This window comes from Arachis hypogaea, chromosome 16 (assembly GCF_003086295.3).
Source record: "Arachis hypogaea cultivar Tifrunner chromosome 16, arahy.Tifrunner.gnm2.J5K5, whole genome shotgun sequence".
In the NCBI taxonomy this organism is placed as follows: domain Eukaryota; kingdom Viridiplantae; phylum Streptophyta; class Magnoliopsida; order Fabales; family Fabaceae; genus Arachis; species Arachis hypogaea.
Window position 1 is genome coordinate 100,025,974 of NC_092051.1, and position 19,003 is coordinate 100,044,976.

The 19,003-nt window shown below is 40.2% G+C and overlaps 1 non-coding gene across 1 annotated transcript; it reads left to right on the forward strand.

Annotated features, from left to right (window-relative positions):
• Positions 1-18,335: 18,335 nt before the first annotated feature.
• Positions 18,336-18,443, forward strand: LOC112760805 (small nucleolar RNA R71). The gene has a single exon (XR_003181226.1). It is a non-coding gene; the product is annotated as a small nucleolar RNA R71 (small nucleolar RNA).
• Positions 18,444-19,003: the final 560 nt, after the last annotated feature.

Sequence of the window (19,003 nt, forward strand, 5' to 3'; positions counted from 1 at the left end):
AAATTACCCCAATATCAAGTTAAGAATTCAAAGATCAATGCATGTATGATAAAATTAAAATAAAAGTTGATACATGAGTAAGGAATGTGAAAAGAAAATTTTGGGTAGCTAAGTGTGAAATTTAAGCTATAAAGAATATATATGTGTTAGGTGAAAGCTTGGGCTAATTAAAGATTCAATTAATAAGCTTACTTAACCATATATGTACCCTTACCCATACCTTGGCCCCATTACAACTTTGAAAAGACCTCATGATGTTTGCATTGGTATATTAAATATTGTTGATTGGTTAGGTGAAGAACAAAAATTAGAAAGCATGATTAGGGAAGGACAGAGTGATTACCCTATACACTAGAGAGACAAGAGCATACATACATCATTAGTGAGGGTTCAATGCTTAAACTCTCTGTTCCCTGCTTTCACGAGCTACCTTCTTGCATTTTTATCTGTTCTTACTGTATAAGAATTGAATTAGTGGAATTTGATGTGTGATTGTCTTGAAGGGCTTATTTACTTTTAACCAAGTAGACAAGAATCATATAGTTGCATTCATATATATATGTTGCATTGTATTGCATGAGTTCTACATGTTCCTACTCATTTATTTTGTCTCCTTCAACTAAGCATGAGGACATGCTAATATCTAAGTGTGGGAAGGTTGATAAACCATTATTTTATGGTTTATATTGTGTTTAATTGTCTGATTTTATCATATCTTTATCCACTTATTCATTAAAATTAGCATGTATTTACAATTCCTTCCCAAAATTACTCCATGGTTGAAAAACTTGCTTCCTAGAGACTTTTTATTATGTATTTAATTCTCCTTTATTCCATTCGATGCCGTGATCTATGTGTTAAATGTTTTAGGCTTTATAGGGCATGAATGACTCGGAGATTGGAAAGGAAGCTTGCAAAAATGGAAGGAGCACAAGAAATTGAGGAGATGACCAGCGAGAAGTGACGCGGACGCATCGCTCACGTGACCGCTCGGATTGGAAACTACACAAGTGACGCGAAGGCGTGGACGACGCGCACGCGTGGCAAGGCAAAACGCCGAATGACGCGAACGCCTGGATGACGCAATCGCGTGACATGCGCGATCTGTAGAATCAGCAGAATTTGCTGGGGGCAATTTTGGGCCCTGTTTTGACCCAATTTTCGGCCTAGAAAAGCAGATTAGAGCCGGGGAACATGCAGAGACCAGAGGACAATATTCATTCCGCATAATTTTTAGTTTGAGATCTGATTTTACTCCTCCTCTAGGTTTTCTCTCTACACATTCATAGTTCTTAGGATTTTTATTTTATTGCTTTTTGGATTGGGATATTGAGAAGAGTTATTACCTCCGTCAAGACTTCATTATTCTAGTTTGTTTCCTTACTTGCCTCTTACTCTTCCATGTCCTTTATTTACTCAGAATTATTATTGGATTATTTTTAGAATTTATTAATACAAGAACTACTTTTATTTTTAATTGATCTTTTTGATTATTATTTATCATGTCTTTTTTTATTTCCCTTTCTTATGTTATGAAGTTTACATTCATAATGAGCGAGTAGTTCCATAACTTGATTGGGAGTTGATTGAAAGGAGGACCTTGAGTTGGAATGCTCAAGAGAAAAATTGTAATTGGGTTTATTGTTGGATTGTCCTCTAGTCACTGACACTAATCCTTTCCAACGGAGAGGATTGGAACTTGTGAATAGAAATAGCTTTCCAACTTGCTTGACTTTCCTCTACTTAGTAAGGGATAACTAAGCAGAACAACCTTCAATTATCAATTAATCTTGAGAGTACTCCAACAAGAATAGGGCTTCCAACTAATCTACTCCCGGTCAAGGTTTTTATTTAAAATTACATAAATTCCCTAATTTAATTTCCTGTTTATCAACTCAACCCATTTTTGAAAACATCTGATTAATAAAATAGCACATCTTTCTGCAACTCGTTGGGAGACGACCTGGGATTCATACTCCCAGTATTTTAATTTTAATTTTGTGACAACCCTTCTAAATTGATAAACAGATTTTCGCTTGGTTAAGAACTGTACTTGCAACGTATCTCTTATAATAATTTCTTAACTCGCCAATTTCCGCCACGTCAATGGCCTCAATCATATAAAATGCATGTCTACATGGAATAATGGACATAAAGAATCGAACAAAGCAAGGATTACAATCATAGAAGGAGAACAATGCACAGAAGAATGAAAATAAGTGGCCAAAAGATGTAACCATGCAATTAGGCTCAAGTCTCACATGCTTATGGTCTTAGCTCAATAACCATGTTCCAACATACATTCTTCAAGCAAGATTACTACAAAAATTAAAATTTTCTAATTGGTAGGGTGCCCTATATTTGATTTCTTGGAAAAGAGGTTATCACCCTAACTAACCAAGTAATCCTAATCATACAAGAAGTGTTCAAATACAAAAACTAACCATGCAATCTATCCTACTCAAACAAAGGAAAATCAACATTATGGGTGTTGAGAAAAATTATTATTACCGACGGAGATCGGTCGAACGACCTCCCCACGCTTAAAATTTAGCACGGTCCTCCGTGCTAGTAGTAATGCGCAAGGGGCGATCGGGACCGGAACTTCCACTATCTCCATCATGAGTGTCATTGATAAACCCATATTTTATGATATGTATTGTGCTCAATTTAGGTGATTTATTCAATCCTTCACTCACTTATTCATGTAAATTGCATGGTTTTACTTTCTCTCCCTTATTATGTGATATATGTGAAATACATGTTTCCTATGCTTTGAAATTATTTATTTTAATTACCCCTTATTACCATTCGATGCCGTGATTTGTGTGTTAAGTAGTTTCAGATCTTCTAAGGCAGGAATGACTTAAAAGATGGAAAGGAAACATACAAAAATAGAAGGAAAGCACAAAATGGAGTTTTTGAAGAAACTGACATCGACGCGAACGCATGGACGACGCGGTCGCATGCCCAGCGCGAAAAGGCAGCGACGCGAACGCGTGACTGACGCGGACGTGAGCCATGAGCAGAACACAGATGACGTTTACGCGTGACCGAAGCGAACGCGTGACAAGGAAAACTCTAGATGACGCGACCGTGTGACCCACGCAAACGCGTGACAGACGGCACGCACCAGAAATTACAGAAAACACTCCCAGCGATTTTTGAGTTCTTTTCTGGCCCAGATCCATGTCCAGAAGGCACAGATTAGAGGTTATAAAGTGGGGGAATGCATCCATTCAAGGGGAGATCTCCAATTATTCACTTTTCATAATTTAGATGTAGTTTTTAGAGAGAGAGGTTCTCTCCTATCTCTTAGGTTTTAGGATTAGGATTTCTTATTATTTCAATTTAGTATTCCAACTCCTTATCAGGTTCAACATTCCTTACTTTATATTTCTCTCTTATTTTCAGATACTTTAATGCTTTCCTTTAATTACTTTTGTTGCCAAATTAGCTTATGAACCATTCATGTTTAGATTTGATTTTCCATTTAATATAATTTGAGTTATTTCATAATTATGATTGCTTTCCTTTATTTATATTAATAATTTATATTTTCTTCCTTTTGGCTTTGGTTGATTAATTGGTAACTCTTGAGTTGTCAACTCATCGTGACTGATAATTGTTATTTTTACCAATTGAAGTAAACTCCAATAACTCTAGTCCTTTCTTAGGAATTGACTAAGACCTGAGGATCAAACTAATTGGTCCACTTGACCTTCCTTTGCTTTAGTAAAGGCTAACTAAGTGGGATTAAAACTCAATTCTCATCACCATTGATAAGGATAACTAGGATAGGACTTCCAAATTTTCATACATTGCCAAGAGTTTATTTTACAGTTATTTATTTATTTTATTGTCATTGAAGTTACTCGTTCCTTACCTTCAAAACCCCAATTTACAAAACTCATAACCAATAATAAGAACATACTTCCCTGCAGTTCCTTGAGAAGACGACCCGAGATTTAAATACTTCGGTTATCAATTTTAAAGGGGTTTGTTACTTGTGACAACCAAACGTTTGTAAGAAAGGACTTTTGTTGGTTTAGAATCTATACTTGCAACAGAAATTTATTCTGAATTCTAGATCACGCAAAAGTTCTCTCTTCAAAATGGCGCCATTGCCGGGGAATTGCAATCGTGTGCCTTATTATTGGTTATTGTAAATATTTTTCTTTTATTTGTTTAATTGTTTTTATTTTTCCCTTTTTACTTCTTTTAGCTACTATGAATTCTCACCCCCTCACTTTGATTTTGGTTCTAATATTGTTGAAGAGAACGGAAGTTATAGCAGGAACATGCATCAAGGTCAAAGAAATCAAAGATGGATGAAGCCAAGAGGATTTGATCAACCCTTCAGGCAACAACACCCTCCAAGATATCATGGACAAAGACCATTCTACAATGCATACCAAGCTGATAGATATGCTGGACAACCTTGTAACTACCAACAAGCCCCACCCTGTGCCTATAGACCATCCTCTCAACATAACTTTGAACCACCACACTCACAAGCTCCTTTTCACCATTTACCACCATACGATCCTTATTTACCCCAATTCCAATCCAATTACTCCTAAACACCACCACTTCCCTATGTACCATGTCCAAATCCATCACCTCAAGAATCATAGGCTCACCTCAAAGAAACAGTAGATCAACTTCATACAACCCTTCATCAGCTGGAGCAAGCAATACATCAATTATCTTCCAGACGTTTAAACCCTCAAGGAACTCCAATAGCTTTATGTGGAGAATCTAATGACGAACGTAGCATGAAGGAGACACTAGAAACCCCAGTGGGCAGTAATGAGCATAACTTTGTTCTGGAATAATTGGAGGAAGCTCAAATTATCCCAGAAGAAGAAGTACTGGTCGAAGATTTAGGAGATGCTTAACCTTCATGGGAATCCAGAGTTGTGAAAAATTCCGTCAAGGATGTTACAATTGATGCTAAGGAGGATAGTGCACGACCCCCAAAGCAGGTATTTTATGAAGAACTAGACGGAATAACCCAAGATGCAAGTTTCCTTGATGATGATAGTCATAAGTTAAGTTCTCCTAGTAATGAACTTGCATCCGCAAGTGAATTCTCCGAGATTGAAGAATCTTCCCCAAGTGAATACGAAGATGATGCGGAGGTAGATTTCTCTCAACCTACAGCTTATGACTTGAGTGATGAGGAAGACATAGAAGACTTTGATCAGGACGATGTTGCATTTGAAGAATTTTGCAAAGAAGTGGAGGAATTCACAATAGATTACAAGGGAGTAGAACTTACAGAACCACTAGGAACACCTATCCCAAGGCCATTACCACCCAATACAAGCTTCAAGTGGGTACATCCTTAACCTTTAACTTTATTTTTTCACTTGAATATGGTTTGCTTGAAACAGATAGCCAGCTTAGAGCTCTCTGCGACTTTAAGAGTAAGAGGGAAATGGCTCGTACTCAGAGCTGCTGCACAAGGTTCAATAAGGTTCCACGCTTCAACAAGAAGTGCATGGATTGGTATCATGTTCAATCGAATGGATCTCGGAAAACGTTTGGTCATCTTGGTGAGAATCTAATTTCTAAACCATCCGGATGGAAAATATAGATCAAGACGAAGGTGGATTTAAATGCAAAGTTTGGGATCCTGGAATCTATTTTGATATTCACCATCCCGGGAGCCTGAGAACCCGTTTGAAGCTACTCAAAGGCTTCACATACCTAGTTTAGGACCCCGGAGGGTGTTGGCATTCCAAACATTGGTGGAGATTTTTGGATGAATTTAAGCACAAGCCACCATAACAGGAAGCTCATCTAATGTCCAACTTAAGGACTTTAACTAAAAGTGCTAGGTGGGAGATAACCCACATTGGTATGATCGTTCCTGTTTCCATTTTATTTCGTTTTGTTTATTTTTCTATTGTTTTTTCATTGAACCTGGATAGTACTCGTAAGCATTTGCATTAGCATTACATACTGCATAACTGCATAATTGCATATAAAAAAAAGAGAAAAGAAAGGCGTGCGACGCGATCGCATCGCTAAAGCATTCGCGTCAGTTGTGAAAAACACCTCCCACGCATCCGCGTCAATCACGCGAACGCGTGATCTGGAAATGGGCGTAAAAATCCAACGCCCAGAAATATGGGCTAGAATCGTGCGGCTGTCATGCGTTTTGCACAAAACGGTCACGCAGTCGCATCCATCACGCGAACGCGTCACCTACATAACACCCATCCCACACGAAAGCGTGAGCGACGCGTTCGCGTCGCGTGGATTGGACAACACCCCAAAGGAGACAAAGAGTTGCACGGAAATGACGCTGGAATTGTGTGTTTCGCACAATTTCCAGCGACGCGGTCGCATGCCTCATGCGACCGCGTCATTCATCTTTTTTCCTATTCCATGCGATCGCGTCACTCATGCGATCTCGTCAACCCCATTCCACCCTAGCCACGCGATCGCATGCCCCACGCGTTCGCGTGGATTCAAATTCACTAACCCCAGTGACGCGAAACCCTAACCTCCCGCGTCCCCATTCTTCTTCCCCAACACCCTCTGCTCTCTCCCCCTCCCCTGCACCCATTACCACCACCCCAACCACCTCCACCGGCCGCACCACCGTCGACCACCCAACCACAACCGCGACGCCACCCCCTTCTTCCTTTCCTCTCTTTCTTCTCTTTCTCTTCTCTTCTTCCCTCCCCCACCGCTGCCCCTTTCGCGACCACCACCACCACCGCGCCGTCACCGCCGCGCCTCCCACCACCATCACCCTCACCCCCTTCCTTCCCCCCTCCTGAACCCCCTCTCCACCATTACCCCTACCCGGAACCCCCGTGCCACCAACCGCCGCAACCGCGCATCCTTGTTTCGCCACCGCGCCACCGTGCCCTTCCCAGCACCACTGCAACCACACCCCCGCCATCTATCAGTTCCTTAGCTTAGTTCATATGCCTGCCAGGTTCTGCCGAACGCCACCTTTCTTTCATTCATAGTTTTTTGCCTAATTTTTTCAGTTTATGTTTAAATTTAGGATAGTTAGAGATGTATGTTGTAGTGGATTCTAGGTGGTTAGGTAGCTAGGATGTGGTTAGTGGATTTAGGCCTGATTCCTTGCGCTGTTCTTGCTACTTGTTTTCTAATTTTCGCAATTCTGCTGTTGCTGTGAAGTTAGTATTGTTCATATGGTGTTCTTACTGTTCATGCTGCTATTGTGACTGCTCTTTCAAGTTCATATTATTTATGTCTAACTGTAGCCTTATTTTAATTTATATGAACTAATCTGCTTGCTGTTCATTACCCGGGTACGCCCAATTTTAGCCGGAATGCTGCCCAATTTTCTGTAAAATGTTTTGATATTCATTCATGTTTTGGTTTTGGCAATTTGAATTTGGCACTCCTCAACTTTTACCAAACCAATTCCTGAATGCACGGGCCAGCATTCTTATTCCTCTGTTTTCCCGGTTCATAAATCACATTATTGATGATTAGATTTCACTTTCCGCTATTTCTATATCTATATGAATCATCAACAACTTGATTTCCTTGCTTGAATATGAGTTGTCTGTTGCTTAAAATTGTGAATTTCTTGTTACTTAGAAACCAATCATCATGCCACTTTGACTTTCTTTTTACTAAACTGATTTTCGCTTTCTAACCTCTTTTTCAATTTTTCCCACTTTTAACTTTCTAAATTCCCCCTCTGCTTTTAAACTAACTCTTTCAACTTTTTAACTCTTGGCATGATTATTGTTACTCCTAATTAACAAGTATTCCACTCATAAAATATTTTGGATTGTGATTTCTCATCTTAGATTTTTACCTCCGAAACAATCCAAACTATACATTTCTTTAACTCATTTCATAATTCAACTACTCCTTTGCCACTTTGTGCTTATCTTGATATTTTCCTACTTGTTTTCCTGCTTTTATTATATCCTAGATTTCTATTTTTCAGGATGTCTGACCCTCAAAGAAAGAGAAAAGGAAATGCAACAACTGGCAAACGGAAAAGAGGTAAATCCTCTATGTACATCCTGGACATCATGCATGATGACTCCTGGCGGGAATAGCACTTTACCCCGCAGGAGAAGGCTGACCAGCTCCTCCCTGCCAATGATCCCATTAAGTTTGCAAATCGATACTGTGAGCAGAAGTATCTCGTGTTTGCCTCCTCCAGAAATTTGTACCTGGAGAGGACTCTGAATATTCCAGAAAAACTACAACAGTACACCTCCGATCAGATCAAACAAAGAGGCTAGTTCTTCTTGGAGAGAAATTTGACTGAGGTCAATGCTTCCTGTGTAAGAGAATTTTACTGCAACTATTTCAAGACTTTCCTGGATGCAGTGCACATCAGAGGGAAACAGATATTGGTAACTGAGAAAGCCATTGAGGATATTCTGCGCCTTTAGCTTAAGTCCGATCAGCCGGACGGTTACCAAAAGGCTGAAGAGGACATGCGCTTTATGCGATTTGACTGAGATGCTGTCAAGGAGAGGATAGCCCTTGACCCTACTGTCCCATGGGTCATGGGTAAGAACACCACCAAGGAACAACATTTCATCAAGGAACAACACTAAAACTTTAAAGACACCCTAAGATTTACATTGAGAATAATGGGAACTCTTAATTTTTACTTGCATGACATATATAACTGATATATGATTTTTGAGCTAGAGAACACACAGCCTGTGAGTTTTGAGGTTAATTGTATGGTTACATTCAAACCATAATTTTTTTATTCCTGTGTGTTTCGTCCTTCTTTTTATTCTGATGTTCTTTACTTTGTTTTAATCTATATGTCCAATTATAGAGTATAGATACATACTAAGAAATGATTGAGGCCATCATTTGATTTTTTTTCTCACTTATCCCAAATTAGCCTGCCTTTTACATCACCTTTGTTAGCCCTCTTGAGCTTTTTAAATCCCCTCTTGTTCTATAAACCACATTACTAGCCTTAAGTAGAAAAACAAAATAAAAATCTCAAGTTGAATCCTTGGTTAGCTTAAGATATAAATTGTGTATTGTTTAAGTGTGGGGAACTTTATGGGAACATGGATGATAGAAACAAGTAGGAAAGTTAAAAAGAATAAAGATATTTCAAAATAAAAATTTGGGAAAGCATGCTCATGTGAAATCAAAACAATTAAATTACCATGTGCATTGAAAAAAAAAAGTTTATTTTCAGTATTTAAATAAGGGGACACAAAAAATTCCCCAACTGCAAAATAAAAAAAAATCAATGCACATGGGATAAAATTAAAGTTAATGCATGAGCGTGCAATACAAAGTGAGAAAAATTGGGCAAATAGGTTAAGAAACTTTGAATTGCAAAATATGTATGTTAGGTGAGATCTTAGACTAATCAAGGATTCACTTATTAGCTCACTTAGCCTTATACATATACCCTTACCTTTACCTTGGCCCCATTACAACCTTGAAAAAGACCTCATGATTTTTGTATGTCTGTATTCTATAATTGTTGATTGGTTAGATGAAGAACAAAGTTATAGAAAGTAAAGATAAAAAGAAGAATAGAGTGATTAACCCAATAAACACTGAGTGACTATAGAGTAAACACAGAATCCAGCGAGGGCTCAATAGCTCATCACCATATATCTCTGCTTGAATTGTTAATTGTCTTGCAAGTTTGAAAAATATTTTCTTACCCATCTCAATTGTAAAAGTGCTTTAACAATATCTAGGGTTTGACTATGTATATATGATTCCTTGAGAATGTGAATTAATTTAACTACATGTAAGTTTTATATACAAGTGAATAACAATTAGAATTGCATGATTCATTTAGGTAGTTGCATTTAGGATAGATTGCATTGCATGAGATTCCACCATTTTACCTTACTCTTTATCTTGGATTTAGCATGAGAACATGCTATTGTTTAAGTGTGGGGAGGTTGACAAACCCATATTTTATGATATGTATTGTGCTCAATTTAGGTGAGTTATTCAATCCTTCACTCACTTATTCATGTAAATTGCATGGTTTTACTTTCCCTCCCTTATTATGTGATATATGTGAAATACATGTTTCCTATGCTTTGAAATTATTTATTTTAATTACCATTTATTACCATTCGATGTCGTGATTTGTGTGTTAAGTAGTTTCAGATCTTTTAAGGCAAGAATGACTTAAAGGATGGAAAGGAAACATACAAAAATGGAAGGAAAGCACAAAATGGAGTTTTTGAAGAAACTAGCATCGACGTGAACGCATGGACGACGCGGTCGCATGCCCAGCGCGAAAAGGCAGCGACGCGAACGCGTGACTGACGCGGACACGCGCCATGAGCAGAACACAGATGACGCGTACGCGTGACCGAAGCGAACGCGTGACAAGGAAAACACCAGATGACGCGACCGCGTGACCCACGCGGACGCGTGACAGACGCCACGCACCAGAAATTACAGAAAATGCTCCCAGCGATTTCTAAGTTCCTTTCTGGCCCAGATCCATGTCCAGAAGGCACAGATTAGAGGTTATAAAGTGGGGGAATGCATCCATTCAAGGGGAGATCTCCAATTATTCACTTTTCATAGTTTAGATGTAGTTTTTGGAGAGAGAGAGGTTCTCTCCTCTCTCTTAGGTTTTAGGATTAGGATTTCTTATTATTTCAATTTAGTATTCCAACTCCTTATCAGGTTCAACATTCCTTACTTTATATTTCTCTCTTATTTTCAGATACTTTAATGCTTTCCTTTAATTACTTTTGTAGCCAAATTAGCTTATAAACCATTCATGTTTAGATTTGATTTTCCATTTAATATAATTTGAGTTATTTTAGAATTATGATTGCTTTCTTTTATTTATATTAATAATTTATATTTTCTTCCATTTGGCTTTGGTTGATTAATTGGTAACTCTTGAGTTGTCAACTCATCGTGACTGATAATTGTTATTTTTACCAATTGAAGTAAACTCCAATAACTCTAGTCCTTTCTTAGGAATTGACTAAGACCTGAGGATCAAACTAATTGGTCCACTTGACCTTTCTTTGCTTTAGTAAAGGCTAACTAAGTGGGATTAAAACTCAATTCTCATCATCATTGATAAGGATAACTAGGATAGGACTTCCAAATTTTCATACCTTGCCAAGAGTTTATTTTACAGTTATTTATTTATTTTATTGTCATTGAAATTACTCGTTCTTTACCTTCAAAACCCCAATTTACAAAACTCATAACCAATATTAAGAACATACTTCCCTGCAGTTCCTTGAGAAGACGACCCGAGGTTTAAATACTTCGGTTATCAATTTTAAAGGGGTTTGTTACTTGTGACAACCAAACGTTTGTAAGAAAGGACTTTTGTTGGTTTAGAATCTATACTTGCAACGGAAATTTATTCTGAATTCTAGATCACGCAAAAGTTCTCTCTTCAAAATGGCGTCGTTGCTGGGGAATTGCAATCGTGTGCCTTATTATTGGTTATTGTAAACATTTTTCTTTTATTTGTTTAATTGTTTTTGTTTTTCCCTTTTTACTTCTTTTAGCTACTATGAATTCTCACCCATCTCGCTTTGAGTTTGGTTCTAATATTGTTGAAGAGAACGGAAGTTATAGCAGTAACATGCATCATGGTCAGAGAAATCAAAGATGGATGAAGCCAAGAGGATTTGATCAACCCTTCAGGCGACAACACCCTCCAAGATATCATGGACAAAGACCATTCTACAATGCATACCAAGCTGATAGATATGGTGGACAACCTTGTAACTACCAACAAGCCCCACCCTGTGCCTATAGACCATCCTCTCAACATAACTTTGAACCACCACACTCACAAGCTCCTTTTCACCATTCACCACCATACGATCCTTATTTACCCCAATTCCAATCCAATTACTCCCAAACACCACCACTTCCCTATGTACCATGTCCAAATCCATCACCTCGAGAATCATAGGCTCGCCTCAAGGAAACAGTAGATCAACTTCATACAACCCTTCATCAGCTGGAGCAAGCAATACATCAATTATCTTCCAGACGTTTAAACCCTCAAGGAACTCCAATAGCTTTATGTGGAGAATCTAATGACGAACGTAGCATGAAGGAGACACGAGAAACCCCAGTGGGCAGTAATGAGCATAACTTTGTTCTGGAACAATTGGAGGAAGCTCAAATTATCCCAGAAGAAGAAGTACTGGTCGAAGATTTAGAAGATGCTGAACCTTCATGGGAATCCAGAGTTGTGAAAAATTCCGTCAAGGACGTTATAATTGATGCTAAGGAGGATAGTGCACGACCCGCAAAGCAGGTATTTTATGAAGAACTAGACGGAATAACCCAAGATGCAAGTTTTCTTAATGATGATAGTCACAAGTTAAGTTCTCCTAGTAATGAACTTGCATCCGCAAGTGAATTCTCCGAGATTGAAGAATCTTCCCTAAGTAAATACGAAGATGATGCGGAGGTAGATTTCTCTCAACCTCCAGCTTATGACTTGAGTGATGAGGAAGACATAGAAGACTTTGATCAGGACGATGTTGCATTTGAAGAATTTTGCAAAGAAGTGGAGGAATTCGCAATAGATTACAATAGAGTAGAACTTACAGAACCACTAGGAACACCTATCCCAAGGCCATTACCACCCAATACAAGCTTCAAGTGGGTACGATCCTTAACCTTTAACTTTATTTTTCCACTTGAATATGGTTTGCCTGAAACAGATAGCCAGCTTAGAGCTCTCTGCGACTTTAAGAGTAAGAGGGAAATGGCTCGTACTCAGAGCTGGTGCACAAGGTTCAATAAGGTTCCACTCTTCAACTCGAAGTGCACGGATTGGTATCATATTCAATCGAATGGATCTCGGAAAACGTTTGGTCATCTTGGTGAGAATCTAATTTCTAAACCATCCGGATGGAAAATATAGATCAAGACGAAGGCGGATTTGAATGCAAAGTTTGGGATCCTGGAATTTATTCTGTCATTCACCACCCCGGGAGCCTGAGAACTCGTTTGAAGCTACTCAAAGGCTTCACACGCCTAGTTTGGGACCCCGGAGGGTGTTGGCATTCCAAACATTGGTGGAGATTTCTGGATGAATTTAAGCACAAGCCACCATAACAGGAAGCTCATCTAATGTCCAACTTAAGGACTTTAACTAAAAGTGCTAAGTGGGAGACAACCCACCATGGTATGATCGTTCCTGTTTCCATTTTATTTCGTTTTGTTTATTTTTCTATTGTTTTTTCATTGAACCTGGATAGTACTCGTAAGCATTTGCATTAGCATTAGATACTGCATAACTGCATAATTGCATATAAAAAAAAGAGAAAAGGAAGGCGTGCGATGCGATTGCATCGCTAAAGCATTCGCGTCAGTTGCGAAAAATACCTCCCACGCGTCCGCGTCAATCACGCGAACGCGTGATCTGGAAATTGGCGTAAAAATCCAACGCCCAAAAATCTGGGCTGGAATCGTGAGGCTGTCATGCGTTTAGCACAAAACTGTCACGCAGTCGCGTCCATCACGCGAACGCGTCACCTACATAACACCCATCCCACACGAAAGCCTGAGCGACGCGTTCGCGTCGCGTGGATTGGACAACACCCCAAAGGAGACAAAGAGTTGCACGGAAATGACGCTGGAATTGTGTGTTTCGCACAATTTCCAGCGACGCGGTCGCATGCCTCATGCGACCGCGTCATTCATCTTTTTTCCTATTCCATGCGATCGCGTCACTCATGCGATCTCGTCAACCCCATTCCACCCTAGCCACGCGATCGCATGCCCCACGCGTTCGCGTGGATTCAAATTCACTAACCCCAGTGACGCGAAACCCTAACCTCCCGCGTCCCCATTCTTCTTCCCCAACACCCTCTGCTCTCTCCCCCTCCCCTGCACCCATTACCACCACCCCAACCACCTCCACCGGCCGCACCACCGTCGACCACCCAACCACAACCGCGACGCCACCCCCCTTCTTCCTTTCCTCTCTTTCTTCTCTTTCTCTTCTCTTCTTCCCTCCCCCACCGCTGCCCCTTCCACGACCACCACCACCACCGCGCCGTCACCGCCGCGCCTCCCACCACCATCACCCTCACCCCTTCATTCTTTGCTACTTTTTCTTGCTTCAAGAATCATTTTTATGATTTTTCAGATTATCAAATAACATGTCTCCTTATCATCATTCTTTCAAGAGCCAACATATTTAACATTCTTAAACAACAACTTCAAAAGACATATGCACTGTTCAAGCATTCATTCAGAAAACAAGAAGCATTGTCACCACATCAATATAATTAAACTAATTTCAAGGATAAATTCGAAACTCATGTACTTCTTGTTCTTTTGAATTAAAAACATTTTTCATTTAAGAGAGGTGATGGATTCATAGGACATTCATAACTTTAAGACATAGTTACTAAATACTAATGATCATGTAATAAGACACAAACTTAGATAAGCACTTAACATAAAGAAAACGAAAAATAGAGAATGTAAGAACAAGGAATGAATCCACCTCAGTGATGGTGGTGTTTCCTTCTTGAGGAACCAATGATGTCCTTGAGCTCTTCTATGTCTCTTCCTTGTCTTTGTTGCTCCTCCCTCATTGCTTTTTGATCTTCTCTAATCTCATAAAGGATGATGGAGTGATCTTGATGTTCCATCCTTAGTTGTCCCATGTTGGAACTTAATTCTCCTAGGGAGGTGTTGATTTGCTCCCAATAGTTTTGTGGAGGAAAATGCAATTGAGGCATCTCCGGGATCTCATGGTGATGAGCTTCATGCGTCTCTTGAGATCTGTGAATGGGCTCTCTTGTTTGCTCTATCCTTTTCTTAGTGATGGGCTTCTCTTCCTCAATGGGAATGTCCCCTTCTATGTCAATCCCAGCCGAATTGCATAGATGGCAAATGAGGTGAGGAAAAGCTAACCTTGCCATAGTGGAGGACTTGTCAGCCACCTTGTAGAGTTCTTGAGGTATAATCTCATGAACCTCCACTTCTTCTCCAATCATGATTCTATGGATCATGATGGCCCGGTCTATAGTAACTTCAGACCGGTTGCTAGTGGGAATGATTGAGCGTTGAATGAACTCCAACCATCCTCTAGCTACAGGCTTAAGGTCCAGTCTTCTCAGTTGAACCGGTTTGCCTTTTGAGTCAATCTTCCATTGAGCTCCTTCCACACATATGTCCATGAGGACTTGGTCCAACCTTTGATCAAAGTTGACTCTCCTTGTGTAGGGGCGTGCGTTCTCTTCCATCATTGGCAAGTTGAACGCTAACCTTACATTTTCCGGACTAAAATCTAAGTGATTCCCCCGAACCATAGTGAGATAATTCTTTGGGTTCGGATTCTTACTTTGATCATGGTTCCTAGTGATCCATGCATTAGCATAGAACTCTTGAACCATTAGAATTCCGACTTGTTGGATGGGGTTTGTTAGAACTTCCCAACCTCTTCTATGGATCTCGTGTCGGATCTCCGGATACTCATTTCCCTTGAGTTTGAAAGGGACCTCGGGGATCACCTTCTTCTTGGCCACAACATCATAGAAGTGGTATTGATGAGCTTTGGAGATGAATCTTTCCATCTCCCATGACTCGGAGGTGGAAGCTTTTGTCTTCCCTTTCCCTTTTCTAGAGGATTCTCCGGTCTTAGGTGCCATCAATGGTAATGGAAGAACAAAAAGCTTATGCTTTTACCACACCAAACTTAGAATATTGCTCGCCCTCGAGCAAAAGAAGAAAGAATAGATGAAGAAGAAGAAGAAATGGAGGAGAGGGGGAGAGAGATGTGTTTCGGCCAAGAAGGGGAAGAGAGGGTTGTTTTGTGTAAAAATGAAGAAGAATGGAGGGCTTTATATAGAGAAGGGAGGGGGGTAAGGTTCGGCCATAAGGGTGGGTTTTGGGTGGGAAATAGATTTTGAATTTTGAAGGTAGGTGGGGTTTATGAGGTAGGGTTATGGGGAAGAGTGGATGGATGTGAGTGGTAAAGTAGTGATAGGGAAGAGAGATTGAGGTGATTGGTGAAGAGTTTTGGGGAAGAGTGTTTATTGGGAAGAGAGGATGAACATTGAGAAGAGAGAAGAGAGTGAGTGGTGGTAGGTGGGGATCCTGTGGGGTCCACAGATGCTGAGATGATCCTGTGGGGTCCACAGATCCTGAGGTGTCAAAGAATTGCATCCCTGCACCAATTAGGCATGTAAAATGCCTTTGCATGCAATTCTGGCGTTTAAACGCCAAATTGATGCTTGTTCTAGGCGTTCAACGCCCAGATGCAGCTTATTTCTGGCGTTGAATGCCAGCCAGATGCTTGTTTCTGGCGTTCAGCGCCAGCTCTTCTTCACTGCGTATTTCTGGCGTTTGGACGCCAGGATGCTGCTTGTTTCTGGCGTTTAACGCCAGAAACATGCTCTGTTCTGGCGTTGAACGCCAGACAGATGCTCCTTACTGGCGTTTAAATGCCAGTAAGATCCTCCTCCAGGGTGTGATTTTTCTTCTGTTGTTTTTGATTTTGTTTTTAATTTTTTGATTTATTTTGTGACTCCACATGATCATGAACCTAATAAAACATGAAATAACAATAAAATAAAATTAGAGAAATAAAAATTGGGTTGCCTCCCAACAAGCGCTTCTTTAATGTCAATAGCTTGACAGTGGGTTCTCATGGAGCCTCACAGATGTTCAGAGCATTGTTAAGACTCCCCAACACCAAACTTAGAGTTTGGATATGGGAGTTCAACACCAAACTTAGAATTTGGTTGTGGCCTCCCAACACCAAACTTAGAGTTTGGCTGTGGGGGCTCTGGTTGACTCTGTTTTGAGAGAAGCTTACTGTGCCTTTTTTCCATGTTTACAGAAGGATGTCCTTGAGTTTTAAACTCAAGGGAGTCCTCATTCAATTGAAGAACTAGTTCACATCTGTTAACATCAATCACAGCTCTTGCTGTGGCTAGGAAGGGTCTTCCAAGGATGATGGATTCATCCTCATCCTTCCCAGTATCTAGGACTATAAAATCAGCAGGGATGTAAAGGCCTTCAACCTTTACTAACACGTCCTCTACTTGTCCATAAGCCTGTTTTCTTGAATTGTCTGCCATTTCTAATGAGATTTTAGCAGCTTGCACCCCAAAGATTCTCAGTTTCTCTATTACAGAGAGGGACATGAGGTTTATCCCTGAACCAAGGTCACACAGAGCCTTTTCAAAGATCATGGTGCCTATGGTACAAGATATTAGGAACTTTCCAGGATCCTGTTTCTTCTGAGGCAATGTCAGTTGATCCAGATCACTCAGTTCATTGGTGAACAAGGGAGGTTCATCTTCCTAAGTCTCAATACCAAATAATTTGGCATTCAGCTTCATGATTGTACCAAGGTACTTGGTAACTTGCTCCTCAGTAACATTCTCATTCTCTTCAGAAGAGGAATACTCATCAGAGCTCATGAATGGCATAAGGAGGTTTAATGGAATCTCCATGGTCTCTAGTTGAGTCTCATATTCCTTTGGTTCCTCAGAGGGAAACTCCTTATTGATCACTGGACGTCCCAGGAGGTCTTCCTCCTTGGGATTCACGTCCTCCCCTTCTTCCTTGGATTTGGCCATGATGGTTATATTAATGGCCTTGCACTCTCCTTTTGGATTTTCTTCTGTATTGCTTGGGAGAGTACTAGGAGGGGTTTCAGTGATCTTATTACTCAGCTGGCCCACTTGTGCTTCTAAATTTCTAATGGAGGACCTTGTTTCATTCATGAAACTCACAGTGGCCTTAGATAGATCAGAGACTAAGTTTGCTAAATTAGAGGTATTTTGTTCAGAGTTCTCTGTCTGTTGCTGAGTGGATGATGGAAAAGGCTTGCTATTGCTAAACCTGTTTCTTCCACCATTATTAAAGCCTTGTTGAGGCTTTTGTTGATCCTTCCATGAGAGATTTGGGTGATTTCTCCATGAGGGGTTATAGGTGTTTCCATAAGGTTCACCCATGTAATTCACCTCTGCTATTGCAGGGTTTTCAGGATCATAAGCTTCTTCTTCAGAAACTGCCTCTTGAGTACTGTTGGATGCATCTTGCATTCCATTCAGACTCTGAGAAATCATATTGACTTGTTGAGTCAATATTTTATTCTGAGCCAATACGGCATTCAGAGTATCAATTTCAAGAACTCCCTTCTTCTGAGGCGTCCCATTACTCACAGGGTTCCTCTCAGAAGTATACATGAACTGGTTATTAGCAACCATGTCAATGAGTTCTTGAGCTTCTGCAGGCATTTTCTTTAGGTGAATGGATCCACCTGCAGAAGTATCCAATGACATCTTAGCTAATTCAGACAGACCATCATAGAATATATCCAGGATGGTCCATTCTGAAAGCATGTCAGAAGGACACTTTTTGGTCAGTTGCTTGTATCTCTCCCAAGCTTCATAGAGGGATTCACCTTCCTTCTGTCTGAAGGTTTGAACATCCACTCTAAGCTTACTCAGCTTTTGAGGAGGAAAGAACTTGGCTAAGAAAGCCGTGACCAGCTTATCCCAAGAGTTCAGGCTATCCTTGGGTTGAAAGTCCAACCACACTCTAGCTCTGTCTCTTACAGCAAAAGGGAAAAGCATGAGCCTGTAGACTTCAGGATCTACTCCATTAGTCTTAACAGTATCACAGATCTGCAAGAATTCAGTTAAGAACTGAAAAGGATCTTCAGATGGAAGTCCATGAAACTTGCAGTTCTGCTGCATCAGAGAAACTAATTGAGGTTTCAGCTCAAAATTGTTTGCTCCAATGGTAGGGATGTAGATGCTTCTTCCATGTAAATTGGAATTAGGTGCAGTAAAGTCACCAAGCATCCTCCTTGTATTATTATTATTTTCGGCTACCATCTCCTCTTCCTGTTCAAAAATTTCTGAAAGGTGCTTGCTGGATTGTTGTAATTTAGCTTCTCTTAGTTTCCTCTTCAGAGTCCTTTCAGGTTCTGGATCTGTTTCAACAAGAATATTCTTGTCCTTGCTCCTGCTCATATGAAAAAGAGGGAACAGAAAAATAA